This window comes from Ooceraea biroi, chromosome 4, assembly GCF_003672135.1.
Source record: "Ooceraea biroi isolate clonal line C1 chromosome 4, Obir_v5.4, whole genome shotgun sequence".
NCBI lineage: Eukaryota > Metazoa > Arthropoda > Insecta > Hymenoptera > Formicidae > Ooceraea > Ooceraea biroi.
Window position 1 is genome coordinate 6,018,705 of NC_039509.1, and position 24,307 is coordinate 6,043,011.

Here is a 24,307-nt window from a genome sequence, read left to right on the forward strand (position 1 = left end):
ACGATTTGAGAAGGAATTTTCGAATCACAGCCCCTGGTCTGGTGCTGGTTACGCCATACGGAGGATCGTTGACGAGCAAATCGCGCTTACCACACGGCTTAATGTTAAATTAATTAATTAATTACGCGACTGAGGGTCGATCGTTGCACAATTCAGACGGCCGCATTAACGTGTTACCACGTGTACAAAACCTGTGAACAGGATGAAACATGACACGCATTTGAATTCAGTCAGTGCATTCGACGGTCGTGATTATTTTACAGTTCGTTCCGCATAGATTGATAGCTTTGATAGCGTTAGAATTATTGATGCTCGCTAATGTAGATATAAAATCGCGTTGCGCACGTGTGTGTCGTTTGGCTAGATAGAGTTATCGAATGTAGTATTACGAGCGTTGGTACACGTGCATTAATAGGCTCGACAATTACCTTAATCGGTCTCCACGGTCGTATTATACCGAAGGTTCCTTAATTACACGACTTCGCCGAAAATCGTATTGTCGTCGTAATATCGCTACCATTACATCGGTGATGACGTTACAACGCGCTAAAACGCACGTGCGAACATGGTAAAAAATATCAAAACTGCAAAAACAATCTCGCTATTATCTCTCACGATAATTAATTATGCCTAACACCGTCACGCATTAATCTGCAAGTATACCGATATTAATCAGTCGGAACACATCGGTGCAGTTAACCGTTGCGTGCAGTAATCGAAATGTTACGTTGAGTAATTAGCGGCGGGCTCAGGCGTAATCAATCAAGCGTGGTCCACGAACGAGCGGCGGTGCATAAATACGCGAACGAAACGATTGCGAACACACTCGCTTGCAAATATTTATGTACACACGTGTGCACACGCATAAATGCGTTCATTGCGTATACATTAAGATAGTAAGTGCACGTGCACGCGTTAATAAAATTAACAATTAAGATAATAACGATGACTCGTTGCAACTAATCACGAAACTGTTAACTAGATAAAAGTGATTACGACCAGCTATCCATCTTGATCAGCGTGCTGCATTATTCGCGGCGATAGCTATGCAGAATCGCACGCAGGTATCGACGAAACGGTAGACACCATCATGCATTTATTTTTATTCACGCGCTCGTATTTCGCGAATTTGCAAGTCATAATGTGCTAATTCCGCGTCGTGAATTTTAATGGGATTTGCCAATGTAACAAAGTTACGTCACACCTTTCTGTATTATCCTGTAGTTCATACACACGATACATTTTTATTCGCTGCTTTATGCAGCAATTTACGCCACCCGAAACGATAATTCGCGCGTGGAGCAACCACGCTAAGTGATTAGTCGCTTTCGCATTGATTGCCGAGCATAAACGCACGGGGAAGTACGAAATTTCGATCACGTAGACGCGCATCTGTATGCGCCCGGCTGTTCGCACATACGCGCGTTAGCGGTCCGCCGAAAGTTTGGATTACGCACGATATGCAAATGTTACGGCGGGCTCTTGATAAAAAACCGAGGGTTAATTGAACTCCGCATGCTCTACTCACTGCATGTTGGACATCGTGGAGCTTCCTGGAACGTTCTTCAACGGTATGCGTGGAGAACGCTTCATTCCATTTAACTGTAACAAGATACATTGGAAGCGATTGAGATGAAATTTTAATACAAAAATTGTAAAATTATTATTAAATATTCGTAATATGTACACTTCATTACACCAGTATCTGCGAAAAGAGGAAAAGAGATACACCAGAAATTTACACGTTGCAACTCTTAATTTGTTAATATCGTCTTTTGTAATTAATATGACTGTTAATATAAGTATACGCGCGGAATATCAATTCCGCGCGTATAAATTTCGTTCAATATAAATTAACATCGTTCGTACCAATTTTCTTTATTGCTAAGAATTATTGGCAGGTGAAAATTGCACGTATTTCCTTTACGTCGATTATTGGTTGTACAAATCGTTCGATACGTCTTGCCAGGATGTATCGGATACATATAACGTCGCTGGTGTATGGATCTCTCATCGAGAGTTGTCTAGGAAGTTGTGTTAAACTATTTTTCCGGCAGTTTACTGTACATAGTAGTAGTAGTAGAGTAGTTTAAAGTGCGCTTGGCATCATGGAGCTGAGGCTAATTATCTTTTCAAATCTTCCTTAAACTTTCTGTTCGAGCGGCACCGTAAATCTCTACAATTTTTATTATGATAATTTATGGTACCTCCCAACCTCGCTTAACATTAACAAAATATTTGGCAACGACGACTTAAATAGCGAGAGATTGGGCGCGTGTAATGATGAGTCGTTAAAACAGCTGCGCGCCGTACTTGATAGCGACTATGTTAAGCTGAAAGCACTGTTTCCAACAGCAGCCATCTGGTTTCCGTGAACTTCAACTTGCCATGTTGACGGAGAAGCGTAAACTTACTCTAGTTTCCTGATGGATTACTTTTAGAGAATGCAGCCTGAGTAGCTATACTTTCCTAACGTATTAGGCGAATGCACTAAAGAATGTAACAGATCGAACGTTCTCCGATCGATGTACTGCAGTTATCGTTAATTCTATTTTTACACAGTAAACTGTAAACGCGTGAAACTCTGGTTAACTCGCGTGGAAGTTGTACGTTCATGTAGCAACGCAAAAGGAAGATAATTGTGATGTACACATGCATTTATCCGGATATACGTATGTACTGCTCTTGTTACGTGCATTTTCTTTAATACTATAATAATAAGTTGGAGCATTCGTGTGCAATCTGAATCACGGGACAACTAGATTAGACTTTGCAGAAAGTTTATTGAATGTTCTCCACGAAGATAATCTTTGCACTTGCTTCTTTGCTTTAGTAGAGTTTGAATAAACGTAATTTTATCGTAAAAATTTTAACAAGGGAATCTCAATCCTTCTCGCTACGACGGATTGTACTTTCAATTATACGTCCAATCTCATCTTAAATATTACATCGCGCAAAATAGTTTTAATTATTAAACTGGTTATTGTCTATTATGAAATTGTCTTGTTGAATTTTTATGCAAATGCGAGTTTTACAGGCGACGAGCGTCACGCCAGAGTCCGCTAATCGAAGTAATCGAACGAATTTCTTTCACAGATACACGCGTGGATTTTTTAAATTAAACCACATATTTTGCTTATTGCTTGGAACGAGTTTAATCTCATTGATTTACCCGGCGCCGTGACCTATATTCCTTTCGGTCAACCTTTTTCCATTCCCCTTATTCACAGCTCGTAACCAGCCGTCTCATTCCCTTTTATTATTTCCTCATGCCAACGGAGGAGACTTCTCTCTTCATGATTGGGAAAGGTTAGTGACAAATAATAGTCGCGACATAGCTCGGCAAACTCGCGTTTTCGTACAAAGCGGAAGGTTCCTTCTCTCTTGAAAAGTGACGAGTCATTGAAGTTTTAACAACAATACAAAAATTTACAACAAGTTCTGGTATAACGCTTCTTTGCAACATATTCTTTTATCTTCCTTGTTTGTTGTCGGTGACGCCAGAGTATATACAACATAGACGAGAAGAAAATATTAGTTCTTTCGCGGATGCAAAGTAAAGTGGAAATAGAAGTAAAGGAACACGTGGATGTGGCATGGAAAATAGACAAGTTTCTCCGCTCGTCGCGTCGCGTTATTTTGCTCGGTGCGGAATAAACGATAGCACAAATAGAGGAGAGAACAAGGTAAACGGAGACAGCTAGACCACGACAGACGTGGATGAATCGATTTACGAACGGCCGAGTCACATGCCGACTGCACAGTCCACTGGTCAGAGAAGGTCTTAGTATCAATTTGCTTTGACGACAGTTTTTCGGAGTTAAAACTGTTCTGCTTACCGACCATGTAATTGCGAATATCACTGGCTCGGAAACATACCCTTGGTAGATCGTATCTTCAACCCGCGTGATGCTCTTTGTCTTATCGGATAGACTCGTCTACGATTCTCCGGATTCCCTTTCAATTCTCCTGTGAAATATGCGGAATTGAAGAGCAATGGGAAATTTTTCTAGACACGTTACATTTTGTGCGAGCAAATTTTACGATAGCTTCTATGGAACACGTTTTCACAGGCGAATAAACGATTGAACTCGATCGAATTCTCTAACGCTTGCTGGCTTATTATTTACTTGAATTCGCAAAAACGTTTTTTTAGAGAACGAAATCGACTTTTACAAACGATTTTGCCATCCGACGAGCAAATTTCTTTCTCGTTGTCCGTGGTGTTTCCAGCTTTCGAAAAGTTTTTTTCTCTGTCTACACACATCGCTCTCTCGCATATCCGTCGCTGGCCTGGTCGCCGCATCTCGCTGTTCGATATTCCCTCTGGCTTCCGGAGCTCGACGCAGATAATCAGCGTAACGTAATTTGTTTTTCCACATTCGTGCTGCAATCCCAGTTCGGTCGATGTCTTTAGCAGAGATTTGAAAAAGCTCGTTGGAATTGAACGGAACGCGAGAGACCCGCGGGATAACGAGGGAATTGCATTAGAGCGCGATAAAAGTTGCGCTGTTGCAACCTTCGCTCGTTCACGTAATTACCAAGCATACTTTACTGCCAGGAGTATGTCTCTTCCTTTTTTTTCTCGTCAGCGACAATCAATTCTGACAAATTTCTGACAAATCAGTTTGAATTACAGAGGAGAACCGGGAGAGCTCGCGCGTTTTGTTCATACGAAATCGTCAGGCGGAAATATTTGGCACAGAGAGCGATTTTGGAACACGATAATTAATTTAATTATACGATGATACGTCGCGTTTATTCACACGGTTCAATACATTGAAATATTCTCTCTGGGTTTTTGTTGAGCTACTATTTAAATTCCAATTTGTTATATAAGTAAAACAAGTAACCGCGACTTGATGTACACGTTCCGCCATCGAGTTAGCTGAATTATTCGCTGCTGCATTTTCATAGCAACTTTTAACTTAACTAAATAATGCGACGTGTTGTACGTAGTTAAGAATATAATCAGTCATATGAATAGTCCAATGTTCATACGATGCTCGACACACTTTTTCTGTTGCATTTTCGTACCTAATATAACAGAGTCGTAGTATTTTTGTTACATCCCGTTAGTCGTCATTTCGGTGCATGTTGACCGGTGACTAATTGATAAAAAACATGAAAGGGATCCAGTTTCTGCACTACTCGCTGGTAAAACCAGATAGCCTAGGAGTGATAAAACATCCTAGACATGTTCCCATGCAGCGCGCATCCACGCGCGTTCTGACTCGATGCGATGTGTGTGGCGTGTACGGCGCGCCTTACGTGCGTAATGCGCTAAACCCACGAGAAACCGCCGGGTCCCACCATAGATTGTCATTATCTCACGAAACGCTCGAAAAAAAGGGAACGAGTATGAAACGATAAAAGAGAAAGAAAGGGACAGGAGGAAAGCAGGGCACTGCTCTTGCGCAGCGGCGGTTGTACGTTGCGCGTATCTGCTCGGCGGGCCGTCGTTCTGAGTATGAAAAGTTACGTACGTGCAGATAGGAAACGCCCTTGCGCAACAACTGGGGAACGGTGACGTAATCTATAGGGACGTCTACATTTTCGCTCTGTCTTCATGCGTGCACGTTGCACGAGGGATGCATCCCCTTGCAACGAGGGTAAAAGGTCGCGCGCGACCGCGAAATCGTCGTTTCGCATTAGATAACTGTCATAACTGTCCCGCGTGACTGATCTCTTAACCCGACACCGTGGACACGACGGAATAAACCAGAAAAAATACGAGCTACTTTGTTGGCAGGGTACCGACGCGCTCGCGAAATTATTCAACGTCCAAGCGATCGATCTCTCGGTCTCTCCGTTGCGGCGGCATCGAAGGCAGAGATCACCATGGCGATTATGAAAATTCAGAAAATCAGGATGCACGAGAAGATTTGATTTCTTGGCAGTCGTTTCCAGCGGATATCTTCCGTGGGTTTTACCTCGGATCTCTTCTCACAAGTCTGAGAAGAGTAACCGCGCTTGCCGTAAGCGCACGCGGAAAAGTGCAGCAGTGACCACTTTGCAAATCGAATTTTCCGCTTCTAAGATGGGACGACCGTTGCCTTTTCCTTTTGCGGTGCGTGCAGCATCGCGAAATCTGGAATTAGATTCCCGTGAAGCAGGCGTATCTAAGCGAGAGGAATGTTCCTTCCCGCGCGATTTGGCGAACTTTTCGAGCCTTGTTACGAGCGGCGGGTAGCCGCCGCCGGAGCCATTCTCATCTCGGCTTGTTGGGGAGAAGCCGTTATATATGTGCGCCCTAATAAAGAACGATTGGAACGCGTGGCGAAACGTGTCGAAACGAGCGGAATTTCTTCTCGCGCGCCGCGAAACAAAAACCCGGAACGTGACGCTATACGTATCGAGCGGTAACGAGAGAAGAAAAGGACCCGTTTGAGAGGACGACGCTAGTTCCTGGCGTGAACCATAATTTTCGTTGTCAACGAGGCACTCGATCGGTTGGGGGGGGGGGGTAGACAGAGGCATGGGTTAATTATTTTTCTTCCTTGATCACTTGGGCTGCGATCGCATCGAAGGCACATAAATTTGCTTCCCTGCACCTTACGTTTCGGGATCTTTCTTCTTCGATACTGAGTAAGAAAAAGGGATACCTCGTAATTGCAAAGTTCAAAAAAAGATCAGAGACGACCGATGGTTGAACGACTTGAAGCATTGCAAGACTACAGCAGTTTTATTCTTGGTTATTTATGAAAAAGCAGAGCCTGTGCAAATCATTATTATCGTTAATCAGTTAATATCGTTTGTAATTACGATTTTATTTGTAGGTAACGAATGTTTTCTTACTTGTGTCTTGAAATGTCAGAGTTTTTTTATCGAGAAAAACGATAATTAACAACACAAGATATGACGAGAAATTGTTTCTGCAGAAGTTACTTAATTTTCTTAATTAGGTTATTTTTTATTTAATATTTTTATTTAATTATTACTTAAGTGAAAGTTTATCCCTCGCGGCATAAACATATTTTCATATTTAATTAATATTAGCGCAACTGTAAATAGGTAGCTCGATATTAATTGCATTCAATAATTTATTAAATGTAAAATTAGTTTGCATTACGATTATGATTTTGACATTTCAATTTCATGTTTTTTTGATATATCTCGTAAAATACAAGTGCTTCAATTTAATTTAACACATCTGTAAAATTGACGCTTCCGCAATCGGCCAGGTGTTTTACGTACTGTAATGTATTTCATATATATGTATCAATGAAAATATTGAAAACATTCATTTTCCTACGCCTCTTTCGGTTGAATTTCAAGATCAGATATTTAATTCAAAAGTACGACAGTTCCCTGTAGTGTATGTGTATCTATATGCTACTGGAATAGGTAATGGTTTCGTATCGCAAATATATTCACGAGACGCAATGTCCCAGAGACACGAGAAGATTCGTTCGCTCTAGAGCAAACTATCGACGCAACCGCATCCTCCTTTTTCAATACTTTTCCATATATATATATATATATCTTCCTTCCTCTCTCAGTCCGTTAGTTAGATAAATTGCAACATATTATTCTTTCGCACGAGCATGCAAAGCAAATCACTATGTTATTACCTTAAACTCGTATTTCAAAGTTTTCAAGCTACACATCGATCGATAATAAACCTAAGACTCGACGCGCGGAATTAAATTTGAATCTACTCGCGCTGTTTGAAAAGAGATCAAAAGAGATGTCCAAGAGACAGGATTAAAATTAGTGACTTTTATGTAAAAAATATAAAAAATGACAGAAGAAATTCTAGAGAAAAAACCTATAGCAATTTTTATTATATTATTTTAGTACAATTATCTACGACCGAATGGAATTTTTCTTGTGTGGGAACGCATTTCGCACAGTTAACCACTGATAATATTATAAATAATAAATGCTTGGTCTCCTCTTGGGAATGTTCATTCCTCTCTTTCGTAATTGCAACTCGAATTTCTTAGACGTGGTTAAAAGGTACTCGACGAGATACCTCGAGGAAGTTACCGATCCAATTCAACGAGAATGGAGTGGATGAAAGTCTCGAGAGTCACGACTTCTCATTTGATTGGGCAGTGCGAAATCGAATCTAGACGTTATAGAAGGAGTATAGGCGAGTTAGATCGCCATAATACGAGAAGATTTTCAACCGGCCCCTATTCTCAGGAATTTGGATTTCCCGGCAGAAGGATATTATTATCGGAATTAACCAGGCACTTTCCTCGATACTTATATATATATGTATAGATGTAAAATTATATATATATATATGTATATATATATATAATTTTATGTGCGACCGCGATCTGATTTACCGAAATTGCCGATGTAATTGGAAAGCGAAATGAAATTTTATCTAGATGAACTTTGACCTCATGCGCATTGATATCGGTCGACCCAACTGCGATAGTTGTTCTTTGCTCGCTGGGTCAACTAATTTAACTGTGTAAATACCATATTGGTTCACCCAGTTGGCCGCAGTGACCAGACCATTATGCGTAATGGTTCTCGATCAGTTTTGCAATGCGTCTTCTCCCGAATGCACAATTAATTGTTTGATCATACGTATAATAATTATTTTTATCATCTCTTTATATATTTATATTCTGCATTTTTATATTTTCTTTCTATTCGGATTTATTGAATAATGTAAGCATAATACATTACTGCTTCTTATATAATAAACTTTTCATAAAACTACATATAGGAAAGCATTCTTGCAATGGTTTTGCTGAGGGATTTTCATCCTGAGTTACTCGATTTGTTCTCCGTTTAGTTCTAAAGCCAATCTTAGTAGCAAGACGGGTCGCAAAATCTCTGCTACAAATACCTTTTCCTTCGTTCTCTATGTACCTTTTTTATCTCGTCGCTATCACAGAAGGTAACTAGGAGCGAGACAAATGCGGAAGGGTCGTTTCTACCTCTCTCCCTTTTGCGCGCGTAAACACACGTAGAGGTACGAGTATAGTTGCTGGGCTCGTCGGCTCTCCCGGTGACTTCCAAGATTAAGAGCTCTCACCTTGATGGGAGTGCTGGAAAATGGTTGACACAATAGCGAATAAGTAGAGCGACTGGATGGAAAACTTTCGAGAAAGATACATCTCCCTCGCTTCAACGTCAACGGCTGAGGGAATGGGGTGCAATCCAATACAGAATACCATGAATGGATAGTGCCTGCCGGCAACCGTTCGCCAAAAAAGAAACCAGTAACAGGAAAGACTCACATCAATAGGCGTCATAGAATTTTTGTTCCATTCAAACTCGCCGGCAGCAATTCGCGCGAATTTCAGCTTGATTCCGCTTGTACGTTAATTCCTTCGTTTTCCATTCCACGCACCACATTTAGCGCCGAGCTCTGATATACACTATGTTACCACGAAGACAGCAGAATTGGCTGTACGGCTTACCGGTCAATCGGTTGTGCGATCTATTTCCTGATCGCCGGGTGTGATATCATTATACGCCTGGGATCAATTTTGGGATGAAATTTCGAGGGCAGGGAAACCCGATACGTCTGCGAAACGATCACAAAACGGTTTCTATGGTGTAAGCGCGATCCGTGACCGCTCATCCGAAAATAATAGCCGCCGTGTACCGAGGACAATAGGTGTATCGCGATATGCAGTAAGGTATCAGCCGTATCCCGGAAAAATGCAGGATCCCGTGCACTTTTCATGCGCGTTCCCGAAGGCGTTCTCCCGTGTTGCGCGAAGCGGCGTCGCGAAATTGGAGGTCGCTCCCTGGGAGACATAATCGTACCCGTGAACGGCCGCGTTGCGGATAACGCCACGGGGGTTTTTCTCGATCGAAAACCGTTTGGGTGTGCCGGATACCGATGGCGAGGGGGCAATGTAGATAAACCCAGGCGGGAAGCTATGACGCAGATCGCTATAAACATCTCCGTGCGACTTTAGAAAGCGCGTCGCGTGTGCGCGACGCTCCAGGAAACGCTAGGTGGGAAAAGCGCGGAAGGGCTGAAATCCCTCTCGGATGCAAGCTTTGATGCGCCATCGGGTGCACGATGTGTCGCGCTAATACACTGCGCGTCATAAATGTGCCTTCGCAAGTGTTTCAGCTTTTACGTCTAATCGAAGATCCGCTGCGGGGCTTTCATTCACAAGAACGCACTGACGCAAGAAGAGCGTGACTACAAAGACCGTCGATTTAAAATTGTGCGACGCAGTGGAGAAAACTGAAACAACCTCGTCTATTTTTCCTCTCGCAGTTATGTTCATGAATATCTGCGCGAGATGTGTTTCCTCGAAAGAATAACGACGCGAAAACATTCGTGATACATTATGCATTGTTTCGGCTAGTTCGTACGAGGGAATGGCTGGAAGGGAGAAAATCCAGTGAATTCCTAAATTTGTTACTTCATGTACCAAAATGTTGGAATAATGCTTTTTACATGCATTAAATTATTCATTTTCTGATTCGCAGTGAGCAATTCGTAAGCGAAAACTGTCTTTTCGCGCCTTTTCGCCGACTACGCGAAAAGTCAAGCGTCAAACGTCAGATGGACTCATCGTGGTTCACGGTCGTTACGTGGCGAAAGCAACGTTTTGCGTTTAAATAAGTTAGAGCGGACAAGCGGGAGGGAAGATGGGATATCCGAGTGCACTGACTTTCGAGGAGCTTTTAAAGTGTTCCGCTTTTACAACTTGCAGTAACCGGTGCCGTTATCTGTGTGCCGTTAAACGGTAATGCGCTACACAGTCAAACCTTTTCCCTCCCCCGTCAAACCTCCCCGCTATCGAGAGCATTACAGCTCGTAATGCCAGAACGTGTCGTCCTACAAAACTCGTCTTCCTCCGTGATCGTACACACGGGCATATTTTCTGCCAAGCGAATACCATCAATCCGAATTTACGTCCTTATGACTTTACCTCGTAGGCATCGCGGAATAAAACTCGAAAGAGATCACCCAGTGAAATTACCCCGGGAGCTTTACCCGGTCAATCTCATCAAGCTTCATTTGGATTTCTGGGCTTCAAATTAAGGAGACTAGGATTTCAAATTAATGTATTAATTCCTCCGAGTGAGAATGAATGAGTAAGAAACGTCACTTCTTCATTCCGATCATGAATACATACATCCAGAAACTAAAATTAATATAATCAAATTTTAAGGCTCTACGAGATCTGACTCCAGGGTCCTTTTTCCGTATGAATCTTCATGCTCTCAAACGGACGTTTTAGGACGAACTTGTCGTTTTTATTATTAAACGCGAGATATCGCACATGCAAGAAGTATCGCAGGTTCTCGCGCAAGTCTCGCAGATGAGGAGATATGACGCTTAACAGGTTTATACTGTCTTCTCTCCCGGGAAGCGGGTGCATCTCGCGATATTTAAAATTCACGGTCGATATCGATATTAGTAGCGTTGCCATGGAAGACGCACGGAAGAGCATCCACCACGTTACTTTCGCTGGTTTCGCGTGTGAGCATGTGAGTAGAGTATCACGAAGTTCGACATTCTCAATATAACCCGGGCTGGTGTGCGCCTTCATCGATCGATAACGGCTCAAGTGGAGGGCTCTATCGAACTATGTACCTAAAGATATGCATATGTGCAGTTGGGTACTCGTGTTTTCCGACGAAGGGCAGCGTAAGCCGCTTTCTTTTACCTGCGTTTTGTAATATTTACGAATAATCTTCGAGAAGTACTCTCGAGTGTAGCTGCAAGTTTGATTAACTTCCTTCGCAATGTAGTTTGACAGTACTTTCGCAGTACATGTTTATCGGAGTACTCGATGATATTGGAAATACCTGATACGAGCGTAGAAAGGGCTATTGCCTGAAATGAAAAGATTGAATCTTCTTTCATTACTCAGCTTTTTCGGACTTCTGGCTTTCTGTACTCGAATCTCGAAGCCGTATGTAGTGAATCATCTGTATTTTCTGACGTCGATATTCGTCGATAGAACCTATTGTTCGCTCCGAGTCACTCTGCATCACGAAGGCGAGTTTATTGAAATACCATCACGAATCAAGCTTTTAAGATGGCAGTCGTCGCGGAATTCCAATTTTGATGCCCCCGACTCGATGTCGATGATTATGGCCTCGCCTAATTACTATACTGTCAGCACGTTCCGCAAATATTTTTTCCGCAAAAAAGTCCGAAAAATCTCTCATATTTCAGTAAAACGCAAGTAGAATCAACGCAATACGACAAGGCGGCATTATGTTGTTACGTTATACTGATGTAATAATTATCTTGTGGAGAGAAATATTAACCGCACAGTCCAGAGAATACGTTTTTTTCTCTAGCTTTAATTAACTTGTGGAAGTTCACAAACAAGAATAAAAAGGTGTTAATTATTGTCTAACTAATATAATTACGAAGATAATTACAAGAGTTTACACATTCATCGTGAAGTTTGCATGTAGAAGCTGAGACAAGAAGCATGCTTTACGCAAGCAAACCATCATACGTTGCCGTGAAAAAATCGCCAGTTCGAAGATTCCGCGAGAACTTCAATTTAATTAAAACTTATAACAAGCAATAGATTCGTAGGAATTCAAGAACATAAAGCACGAGAACATGAGAGTCCGTGCGAAAAATCCGCCAGCTGGCGATTCTTTATATTCCAAGCTTATGACGTTCATAATTAGTAAATTTTGAACATCGAGTGATCTTTTGAGTAAGTCGTTTCCGGAAGACGTCACGAAAAGAAGATTTAGTAGCGTAATTACCCAGAGAATCGCACAGTTCGTGCGAAACGAATAGCCGACAAAGACGGAGGGATACTTTATGAAAAAAGAAGAGGAAAGTATGGGCAAAAACGAGAACGGGAAAAGAATATCATTCTCCATTGAAACAACGTCCTGAAACGGCAACGCGATCTCGCCGGACATCGCGCTTTTAACTTTGGTAATTAACTGTAAGTTACGCGGCAGGGTCCGTGAAATGACAATTGTGCGACGAGATTGCGATGCTGTCCGTTGGACTTCACGCCGCATTAATTCCATCGTTTCGGAATCGAGATCGTTCCGCGCGTCTTTTCTTCATCTTATTGATCGCATCCATACTTCGCTATGAGGATTGACACGAAGCTACGAGTGCTATAAATAACGGTGCCGTGAAATCCAAAGGCGCCGTTTTAACCGTCTTACCTCGAGTATCGCTCGAGCACGTTCCTTTCTTTTTTTTTTCTATTCCGCTAAAAGTGCGTATTCGTGTCTGGATCACGATCCCGAGCTCCGCGAGATCGTTAGGCAAATTTGACGATAAAGAAAATCGTTATCGGAGAATAACATTTTCACGCGTACAGTAGCGAATGCGCGATTAGATTCCGTGGGTGTAAAGCACCGTAACAGGAACGTAAAGCTCTCAGAACATCGCCGTAAAAGCGAAGTTTCGATGCGTGTTCCTAGGGCGGCTGGCATTTCAATCAACCCTTACATCTGGCTGTGTACATATATCAGCACATCAGTTTAATTGGATTTTGACTCGCAAGTAACACTACCCAAGTGCCACTCGCCGATTTTCTTGAAACTTTGCACACACGTAGTACATCGAAAAACATTAGACACGTGTCTTTTTATTTATGCAAACAACGCTTTTTAAGGTTAGAAAACGCATTCGAAAATTTAACACTCTATAGCACAATGGTAACTACTAACGCTACTTCTGAGCGTTAGTCTCTTACAGCTTTTACGACATTACTCTATTATGATTTTATTGGCTGCGTTCGACAGAAAAAGCTGCTTTGCAACCGTTGTAAAAATCGTGAATCTGATTGGCGTATGCGCTTAATTTTGATTGAATCTAAAAGCATACGCAAATCATATTCACGAATTTTACAACGGTTGCAAAGCAGCTTTTTCTGCCGAACACAGCCATTGTCTGAATGTTGGCATTAATTTTACGAGATTCGGAATGGCAGATTCAAAATCGCGGACCGAAATCGCAGAATTTTCAAAACTTTTATTCAAAGTCAGTTTCGAAGAAGTGTTTTAGACCCGTGATTTACGATTGTGGTAACAGTTATATCAATCTAGAGGTGGAGGATGAAAAATGGCAAATTCAATATGATGCATCCAAAATGACGGACACAAATTCCAATTGTTTTAAATTAGTTTCAAAGACCATTTTTGTAGTGGTTTTCGAGATCACTGTTTACAATGTTAATAGTAGTTTGACAATATTTCAAATGACGGAAACAAACAAATCAAGTTAACGAAATTTTAAGCAATTTAATCTGCTGAAGACAGGTTTATGAAATTTGAAATTTTGTCAAACTACTAACATTGTAAACAGTCACCTCGAAAACCACCACAAAAATGGTCTTTGAAACTAATTTAAAACAATTGGAATTTGGGTCCGCCATTTTGGATGCACCATATTGAATTTGCCATTTTTCATCCTCTACCTCTAGATTGATATAACTGTTACCACAATCGATCACGGGTCTAAAACACTTTTTTGAAAATTCGGCGATTTCGGTCCGCGATTTTGAACCTGCCATTCCGAATCTCGTAAAATTAATACCAAACATTCAGACAATGAAATCATAATAGAGTAATGTCGTAAAAGCTGTAAGAGAATAACGCTCGGGAGTAGCGTTAGTTACCATTGTGCTATAGAGTGTTAAATTTTCGAATGCGTTTTCTAACCTTAAAAAGCGTTGTTAGCACAAATAAAAAGACACGTGTCTAATGTTTTTCGATGTACTACGTGTGTGCAAAGTTTCAAGAAAATCGGCGAGTGGCACTTGGGTAGTGTTACTTGTCAGAAAATTTATCTTCACATACATGCATATCGACACATTTTTATTTCTTTTAATTTCCATGAAATTCCGACGAATTTGCATAAAAGTTTTGATGCCGGAAAATTAGGTAGTTCGGCAGTCGTTCCGGTAGAACGATTTTGCGATGGTATAACATTTTCCACTGACGTGTTACTTAGTTGCTGAAAGTGGCTATTCGTGTTAAGCTACCTGGTCGAAGTCGTTCGCCTACGTTCACGTCGCGGGTAAACTTATCTGCTATACACAGACGCTGTACAGAGACGCGTCAGCAGCTTCCCGGTTGCATCCGCGATGCACAATGCGAAGATATTCCCACCTGTGTGCGAATCCGTGCCCAGGTGTACGCCAGCTATACATCTATTTATCTGTATGAGCAAAGTGTAGTCGCGGGACACGGATATAATTATCCGGAGTTCTCTTACAAAGGAACGCCGCCGCTATTTCGCTGTATATATAGTTTATGCAAGCTATTCGTGCCCCTGCTGGGATGCAATCGACACTGCCGTCGTAACACTATCATTCTTGAGACGCCACTAAATCTATATCGCGCTCGCGAAACGCATCATAAGTGATCCACGACGCTGCGTGCGTAACTTTATACGTATGCGTAAATTTTTATCTTTCTTTTCAAAACTTCTCTTGCTTTATTTTCACGATATATAAAGAACAGTTGTTTTATCATGCTTTATCGTTTCGATTTTAGTTTCATTGAATGAACTTAAAAGCCGCGCAGGACGGGAATACATTTTAATATTAAATATCTTTTTCCTGAACAAAAGAGGGATTAAATACATCTAATAATATCTCGTTTGGATTTTTCGAAGTATCAATCTCTCTCTCTCTCTCCCGTGTCGCGCTCTTATTTTATTTTTAAAAACGTCGTTCTGCGATGAACCGATAATTCCCGAGTGTTTTTCGTTCGCGTGAGTGGATCCAATTTTTCGGACGACCGCGCGCGTCAGGCTAGCGTTATCGGTTCAACTTTGCGACAACATCTCCATGTCCGTTTGTCCGGCTTGTCGGCAATACATCCAGCATTCGTGAATGGTTGTGCACGAGAAACGATTGTCGTGTAAAAGTGCGCAGTGCGAGCGATACAGTCAATTAAATCCGAGTCTAACTTAGTTTACTCTGCAATTTTCGCGTATAGGCGACACGAGGAAATTCATCTGCTAACGCGTTTCCGCTTTAACCGGCCGCGCGGATTCCTCCGCTTTGCGCGCGCTAGCGTTCTTCCGCTCTCGCTCTTCGCAAACATGCGAGGCAACCGTATGCGCGGACCAGAATTAATTCGTCCTCGCTTCCTGGCTGACTCATAGATGAATGTCGATTTAACGTAATTCCGATATAACGTGAATATGTTATAATGTGAACGTAAATTATGTAATTTCAGCTCGATTAAACACAATTTGTGTGCAGACAATGCATGTGAGCGCGTCGAATGTATTTATACATTAGAAAGGAAGCTGGAATTGCTTTCGGTTGATTAATGACTCTTGGTTCCCAATTTTGCTTGCGGATCCCTGAAAGTCCCTTCGTAATTCCTTGCTCACGTAACTATCCTCAATCTTGTAAGTTTCGGGGAACTTATGTAAGAATTGAGCACTTGACGCTATTAATAGCTCTTTTTTCTTAAGTATTACAGCATCCTCCGATCAGAACAGCGTACGTACATATTTACATCTCCTATGAGAGTACCTGTGACTCACAAGGAAAGGTTTTTAGGTGTTACACTCGGATTTCAAAAATTTTTTGCATCCAGGTAGGGAGGTCCCCAAATAGAAGAAAAATTATAAAAGTAGCGGCCCAAATGCATATTTGCGCGCTATGTGCGCAATTTTCGATGTTAGGTTAATTACTCAAAAATGCTATTTCCAATCGAATTCTTTACATTTTTTATTTCACCTAATGCACAACGCTGTAAAAAGAAATCAAAACCAAAATTAAAACTGAAAGAATTAAAAACCTCCCTTGACCAGATCTTTTATGTCCTCGTTATGGATTCTGATCAAATCTATTTAAAGTCGCATACAATAAATCACGCAGAAAGAGCAAACTACGATTTGCGCAATGTACAATTATTCGAAATTGTGTGCATTGGCAGTTGCAGTAAAAAATTTAAAAAGTTACGATGCAAATACCAGTTTTGAGCAATGGGCCTTTTATACGCACTGTGCTCGCGCGGCACGAGATTACATTAGACGCTCGTATTTTCTAAACACACACAAGTACACACACGCACACAGAAGCACATACGCGCACGCACACACAAAATTATTCAAAGCAATATAAATGTGCATTAGGTGAAATAAAAAATGTAAAGAATTCGATTGGAAATAGCATTTTTGAGTAATTAATCTAACATCGAAAATTGCACACGTAGCGCGCAAATATGCATTTGGGCCGCTACTTTTATAATTTTTCTTCTATTTGGGGACCTCCCTACCTGCATGCAAAACATTTTTGAAATCCGAGTGTAACACCTAAAAACCTTCCCTTGTCAGAGTATTCGGTATTCGGATTATCTCGTCTATAATTAATACTATCGTGTGTGAGCTGCTTCGTAAGTATCCATCGTCTAATCACGCAGATGTAAGATACATAATAATAAGTATTAGGGGTAACGATGATAATCCGCGCCGCGCTGAATTTAATCGTCAAAAGGCCCTCCGCGTCGCGCGATAGCACGCGTCTCGATTATGGTGACGAGCATTGATTTAGGTTCCGGAATACTGATATACGTAGCAGCGGGTTCTCCGCGGAGAACAACGGTCTGCTGATGGAACGAGCAAACGAGCGCGCTAGCTCGAGGAAGCAACGTTCGATGTGGGTTCACCGCACGGCACGGTATCCATGGCGTCGCCTTCCAACATAACGTATTGCATGGAGATAGAATCGGTGCATGTGGCGGTTGACGCATTCACGCGCGTCCAACCTGTGGCCGTTCGCGATGCAGGGAGAACCAGTCGCACAAGGTTCTTAAACGCGTTTCGTCCCCGAGCAGCCACCGAATTATGGACGTATTTTCCCATCCCGCAAAAAATACTACGTGACGCGTATCGTTTTCGGGGTTTATTCCTGATTGTCGCGTGCGCACGATGGGATCCTTCGGGACCGCGATGCGCAATATTCCAATTCAATTTACGGCGGCCTTTGTGATGGATTTTGTAAAATACGTAGCGCGACCATCTCGTGATACAATTTGTTACCGAATCAATATCAAGCTGCTGCCCCATTTCCCCATTCAAAAAGGATTTCCCATACGGCGGGATTTAATGTCGTGCGTGATAATTATGCGCTTGTAACGCGCTATCGTACGGAGATGGTCATGTTAATTTAATAAAATCGCGCAGTGCGCCCCAGCATTTCTGGCATTCTTCGTAATTTTCGTATCAACTCCTCTCCTGCTTCAGAAACAATTTGCAGTCCTTCAAATGCATAATGGCCAGGAGTGCCGCTTTTATGAATTTGGTTTTAATTCATTCAAGACGCATAGAGCACCGTCTGGCGCGACATCGTGGCGCCTGGAAGATTTTCTGCTTCCGACTTGAACTGTCGTACAGGAAAGGATCGGTTTAGAGGTGCAAAAGAATCTTGCAAAATATGTTGGCATAATTTACGAAATAAATTTAAAGATAACACGTTTGTCTATCAAAGAGCAATTTGTGCTTGACGAAATATTTTTGTTATTTATCTACAAGTGCATTCAGAATTAGTAGATTAAAACTTGCTGTCGTTTCTAAATAATAAAAATACAATCCAAGTAATCAATCTTCGTGAATACATTTACGCTAGTAATGTCAGATCGCTTTTATCTGTCTCAGTGTTTCTGTTTCTGTTCTGACAATTGCTGCATCTTTTTTGAATTGACATCTTTTCGATGCGAGCTATGCTTTATTCGCGAATGACGACATAAAAACAATACGGATAATATCGTGGGTACCTATCGAGTACCGTAAAACGCGGATTGCAGCAACATGGATTTGCGATCTGTTTTTTCCGCTGGTGGCACTCCCGGGAGAAAGCATCTTTCTTCCGTGGACAAACGGCGTTGACGTAGGAGGTGTTTCAAAGGGTCTTTTCACCAAGGGTGGAGTTTCTTCGTTGCCCACTTATCCCTCCTTTTATCTTCAGAGCTTTATTTGATTGTCCGAAGTGAGCAGCTGGAAGATCGAAGGTAAGACTCGTTGTACGTCTGAAGAATCGAAGAAGAAAGCACAGGAAGGAGAGAGAAAATGATAGAGAAAAGAAAGAGAGAGAAGAAAATTCGAAATTACTTTTCACATAAAACTTCTACAGAGAGAGAGGAGAGAATCTAAAGATCAGTCACATATTCAGAGTATTTTTTATGCCAGAGCGGAAGAAGACAGTCGGGAACGTCGCAGACAGAGATTAGCACGGTCAACTATTAACTTTGTCGGCTTCCTCCTTGGTACTTCCGTTTTCTCTATAGTTGCTCGGTCGTACTTATCGTCCATTTTTCCTACCTGACACACCTTGCAGGCGGTACTTTTTAACTTTCACGAGGTACTTTTCTAACTGGCAGTGCTGGTACCTCGGATAACAAGGAGCGAAGCGACGTACGACGCAGCTTTGCCCGGGACAAAGTACGCTTCGCGGTACAATCGTTGGTTTCTGCACGCCCTGCTTTACATGCAAATGTATGTACGTAGGCGTGTTTATGAGCAAAACATTCTATATAGCTCTTGCCTAGGAGCAGCGATCTTAATAGAACCTGATTGCTCGACCTGTTTGCATTTCTGAAGACTTCTCTCATGGTGGTAGCTTTTGCTATTCATCAGTCTGGCGTTTCGCGGAGAATCAAATTTAAACGATCTCACTGGGAGGATTCACCTTACTTATCCGTATAATCTAATATATTGTAAAAGCGTACCTATGCAAGGACCCCGGATTTCGCGTCAATCTTGGCGCAGCGGTTCCGCTGGAAACTAGCCAAACTAGAAAAATCCCAAAGACGGTAGACGAGAACGTGGAATTCGCCCTACATTCTTATATAGAGATTCAAGACTAGAAACAAGGTTTCTTTTTGCCAGTGACGTTGCGTCACGGTGCCCGCTTATCCGCTAGATCAATGAAGATCCGGAAAACCAAAACTCGCGTGGTATTGTAGAATCGCGTGACATGCCCAGAATAGTTATTTTCGTTGTCATTAACCCATTGTCCCTCGGTTTTATTCCTTACTTCTTCCTCTCCTCAAAAACAAGGTTTATAATTTGATGAAACTGTTTTGCTTTGTAATCGCATGCACGGCGTTATCACATATGTAATTATATGCTTTGAATGCACGACTATTATATATCCTAATATGGATGTTCCTAAAGCAAATGCATCGAGAGGTACGGTATTTCATGCTACATTAGCAACGATTGTTGTTCCAGGGATGCAAAGCTGAGCGATTGCTGAAACTTCACATCGAAATCACATTTTCGTCATTCGCCGCTAAATCTTGACGCGCACCTTATCGATCGACACGTGACAACGAACAACGCGCGGGTAAGTTATCTTCGCCACCGTTCGTCTTCCGCTCGTATTTCACAGCTTCAGTTGCCCTCCAAGTTTCTCTTTAACGCCGATATTGCGCAATAAATTCGACTGCGCTGCGGTAAATTTAAAACGCGCGACCGTCGATGGGAGAGTCTTCGATACGTGTGTTACAACATCACGGTCGCCTCAAGTGCTCAAAGTGTTTCTACTTTTTTTATGAGGAATCGTGTAAAGTTTATTTGCATATTTTTATCATGAAATATCTCTCGGCGATCGGTTAAGGGAAACTTGCTGGCTGCCGTTAAGGTAAAACACAAACGTTTCGAATAACTTTCATCCATTATTTCCGGGGTGAAATAACATCCCCGAAGCTGTAACGGCAAATGTGATACTCGTGTGAGCAATGTTTGTCCTAAGTTCAGAGGGCAATACAGCTCGGTAATTGAAACGGGTTGAAAGCGTTGACTGCGCCCGACTCTTGCGCTTTGATTGAAGGCACATGTGTGCCTAATGTTAAGATTCAAGAGCTGGTAATTTCGAGTGATTAGACCAAGCCGCACACCGCTATCCCGATCCGAGGGTCTCCGCGACACGCAGCACCCTCGGTGATTCGACATTTTGACCTAAATTCCTTCGTCTCCTCTCGCTACGCACGTGCACCCCTCTTGTACGCATACCCTCGAATACAGAAAGTTACGACAGATTCAAATCTCTCTGCGCCGACTATATCGCGTATGCGCAAGCGGGTGTAGATTAATCTGAGAATATACTGCGAGAATACGCATACATGTACCTGTATGAATGCGCGTGCGAGAATAATATTATACCGCGAGAATATGTAGATTTCTCAACGTAGCGACTTTACGCAGTTAATGTTATACAATATATTATTAACTTATTACGCTACCAACTGTGTAGCAACGCGAGAAAATTTCTAAACTGCATTTTGATGTAAACGATAAAATGCTAGAAATGATAAATGATAAAATCTTGCTTCTAAATGCGATGAATGATAGCCATCGACAATGTCAGAAAACTCGAGAGAAAAACCGGTTCCATCGAATAGATTGCGTCCGAGTCTCGGGGAATCGACGCTTTCGCTTGCAATAAGATCAACGTGATTACGATCAACGTGAGTACTTTTAGTTTGACTTGTTCGCACGAGCGAGTGCGAAATAGAAATCTCAAAATTACAAATAGTCAGTCTGAGCGTACCGAGTACCAAAGTGTCGAGTAGTTTGACGTACGCTGTGCCGTACTGACTTGGCAACTGAGAAACTAACGTTCGCTCTAACGGTCAATCTGTAATTACAGAAGCGGGCAATTCACGTCTATACACAGGTCACTGCCATCGGTAATGGCTTATCTGCCAACACCTGGACAGTATGCATGGTCAAGATATGTATATAACAGTGCAGATGCCCTTTCAAATTCGACTGATTATGGCATCGTACCCGAAGCGAAAATTATGCACTGGACAGTGACTAAACCGCAGTGCACTTACGCGACATCCGTCGTAGCTGGGAGTTAAAATTATGCATTCAATTTAGAACGGAAAGAGAGGAGGGATAAACATGACCAATTAATGGGAAATCTCAGCAGATGCACGAGGCAACATCGCAGATCGTAGCAATTGATTATCCAATGGATAATGTTGCCAAAACAATATAAGAATGTGGCATCATATGCATAATTATGCGTTAATAATATGTATATCATTACGCTAATTATACCTACAATTATGCGTTATTTGTTTGCGGAATAAACACGGAAACAGGGACGCTAATGCATTAAAGATACCGAGAATTACCACGTCAATTTGGTTTCTTTGTAAAGTGTATTCAAAGAATTATTGACATATTAAAATACACAGAGAGAGAATTGAATATACAACTCTGATACGTAAAATGCAAAATTATCGCGCCGAATAACGGCTCGGCATAACGCTCACCGAAATTTGGAGGATTACAACAACGTATGAAACGGGGATTATGCGATTCGTCGATTGGGACGTCACGGGTAATTACAAGTTGAAATCACGTAGCCTGAACTTTGGAGAACATTTAGATCGATGGACAAAATTTTGCATCCGCCATCAGACAAGCTGTAACAACTTATCTAGCTGACTGAATGAATTTCTGATAGGCATCTTCTATCACGCGGGATCTATTATACTTTGTGTGTGTACATTGTTACAGTTTGACATAAACGTCCGTTAGTTCGAAAAGCCCAGGTGTTTCATGTACTTCATCAATCAGATGCGTCCTCTAGTTCTCGTGTTTCACTCGCAATCGCATAATTGTTCGTACTTTACAATAGAGAAGAATCTCATTCCGTTTCTCGTTAACGCAGTGGAGAGTGACGAATTATTATGTTTCCTCATTATATTGTAGAGCAGCATGTAAGTAAGTAAAATAAAAATTTGCATGCAGAAATTCAATGGTACAGACTTTGCAGTCGCCTCCATTTCTTTACGCGCCCTTGTGCTTTCTCGTTTCAAGCCATCTCATTGATCTGTACGAGTATCTCGAAGAATTGGAAATATAGGTTCAGGTCCGAAATGGAGAATCAGTCAACGATATTATTCGTTCTTTCGGTTCCCATCTCTTCATCTTCCTCTGTCCTCTCCAGTAAGTACTCTGGAAATTGAAATATTACCGTAGCGGAAGAAGGTAACGTCTAAACGATTTGGCTGTCTGCCAAGCCTCGGCTTTTCCCGATTACGTTCGAGTGAACGTAATCTTGCGTAGATACCAACAACTAGAGCGAACTTGGCGCTGCCGACCCCGCAAGAAACGTGCATAATGAGCAAGAAAGATTTACGTGGTTACGAGTTACGGTTCTTTAGAAAATGGCTAGGTCATTTCCAGCACGGGTACTATCTGCTTTCTATGATATAAGTATTTCAATTATCTGTTTCACATTACGCGACTCTTTAGACTTATTCAATAGACGGGAGTAATCCACGTTCGCCATCTTTCGCGACTCTAATGCCTACAAAGTAATCTCTGAATTCTTTGATCTAATTATTTTTTATGGAAACTCGTGTAATCCGCTTCGCTATATTGCGATTTTAATAAAGTAGATTCTTGATAAGATTTTTTCATAAAATTTGCGCGAGTTCTGCGTGCTCGTTGTCTCCTAATTTGCAATTTATTCTAATGTAGGTAGGACCCCGTGTATTACCGTATGTTTGCAAATTCGTTTGTATATCTGCATATTGGGCGAAGGTGCTCGCCGCGTCGTGACGATAATCACGATAATGGAACTGTCAGCATCATTCTCGCGACCAAAAGACTCGTCACTCCGTCGTCACCACGAAAATTTATTATGCAGGCGGATATACGTACGATGTACGTACGAGTCCCCGTGTATGTGTCATTCGACGGCGACGCCTGGCTCAATTAACGCTACGCTAATTGGCGCTGCGCTTGTTCCGGTCCGTCCGGTAATTTCATTTAGCCGTGGCATCGCCGGCGAACATTTTCGCATAAGCGACTTTCTGACGAATCTACTTATACGCCAGCTCGCCGATCGACCCGGCCGATCGATCGCGACCGTTAATACCGTGGATTGTCCGCGGTATTTGCGGCTGTGGGCTTTACCGTAATCGCATTTTCTTCTGATTGATGCCGTTATGAGGTGTACGCATGAGTTTTCATCTCTTTCCGCTAGAAAATTCTCGCTATACATTTTCATAATATTTCATAATATATAAAGAACAATTCAATTATCGTATCATGTAATGCTTCGAAGGCTAGTGTCACTTTTAAGAGAACGAGAATGTATCAATTTAAAATAATTTTTTCAAAGCGGTGAGAAAAAGACAAGCTCAGGCTACGTTTAATATTTACAAATTGAAATCTTTCTGAAGAGATTGCCCATTTTCGAATCGCTGATTCATGTTGACAAGCAACGCGAATTATCGCGATAGGTCCGCTTGTCGCCACCCTTGGCGAACAAGCTTCACTCGTTTCCCAGGTCAACCGGTATCCCTTTGTCGAAACCATGGCGCGGAACCGCTGTACAAGAAGTCGTTTCGCTCACCACAAAGCGTTTTTCTT

General features: G+C 41.9%; 1 protein-coding gene across 2 annotated transcripts in view; it reads right to left on the bottom strand.

Moving 5' to 3' along the window:
• The window catches only part of LOC105282513 (limbic system-associated membrane protein), a 111,438-nt gene that overhangs the window by 58,187 nt on the left and 28,944 nt on the right, over positions 1–24,307 (bottom strand). For both annotated transcript variants that reach the window (XM_011344509.3, XM_011344508.3), the window contains exon 2: positions 1,529–1,602. The gene's annotated coding sequence lies outside the window, so the exon portion shown is untranslated. The remainder of the gene's footprint in view (positions 1–1,528; positions 1,603–24,307) is intronic.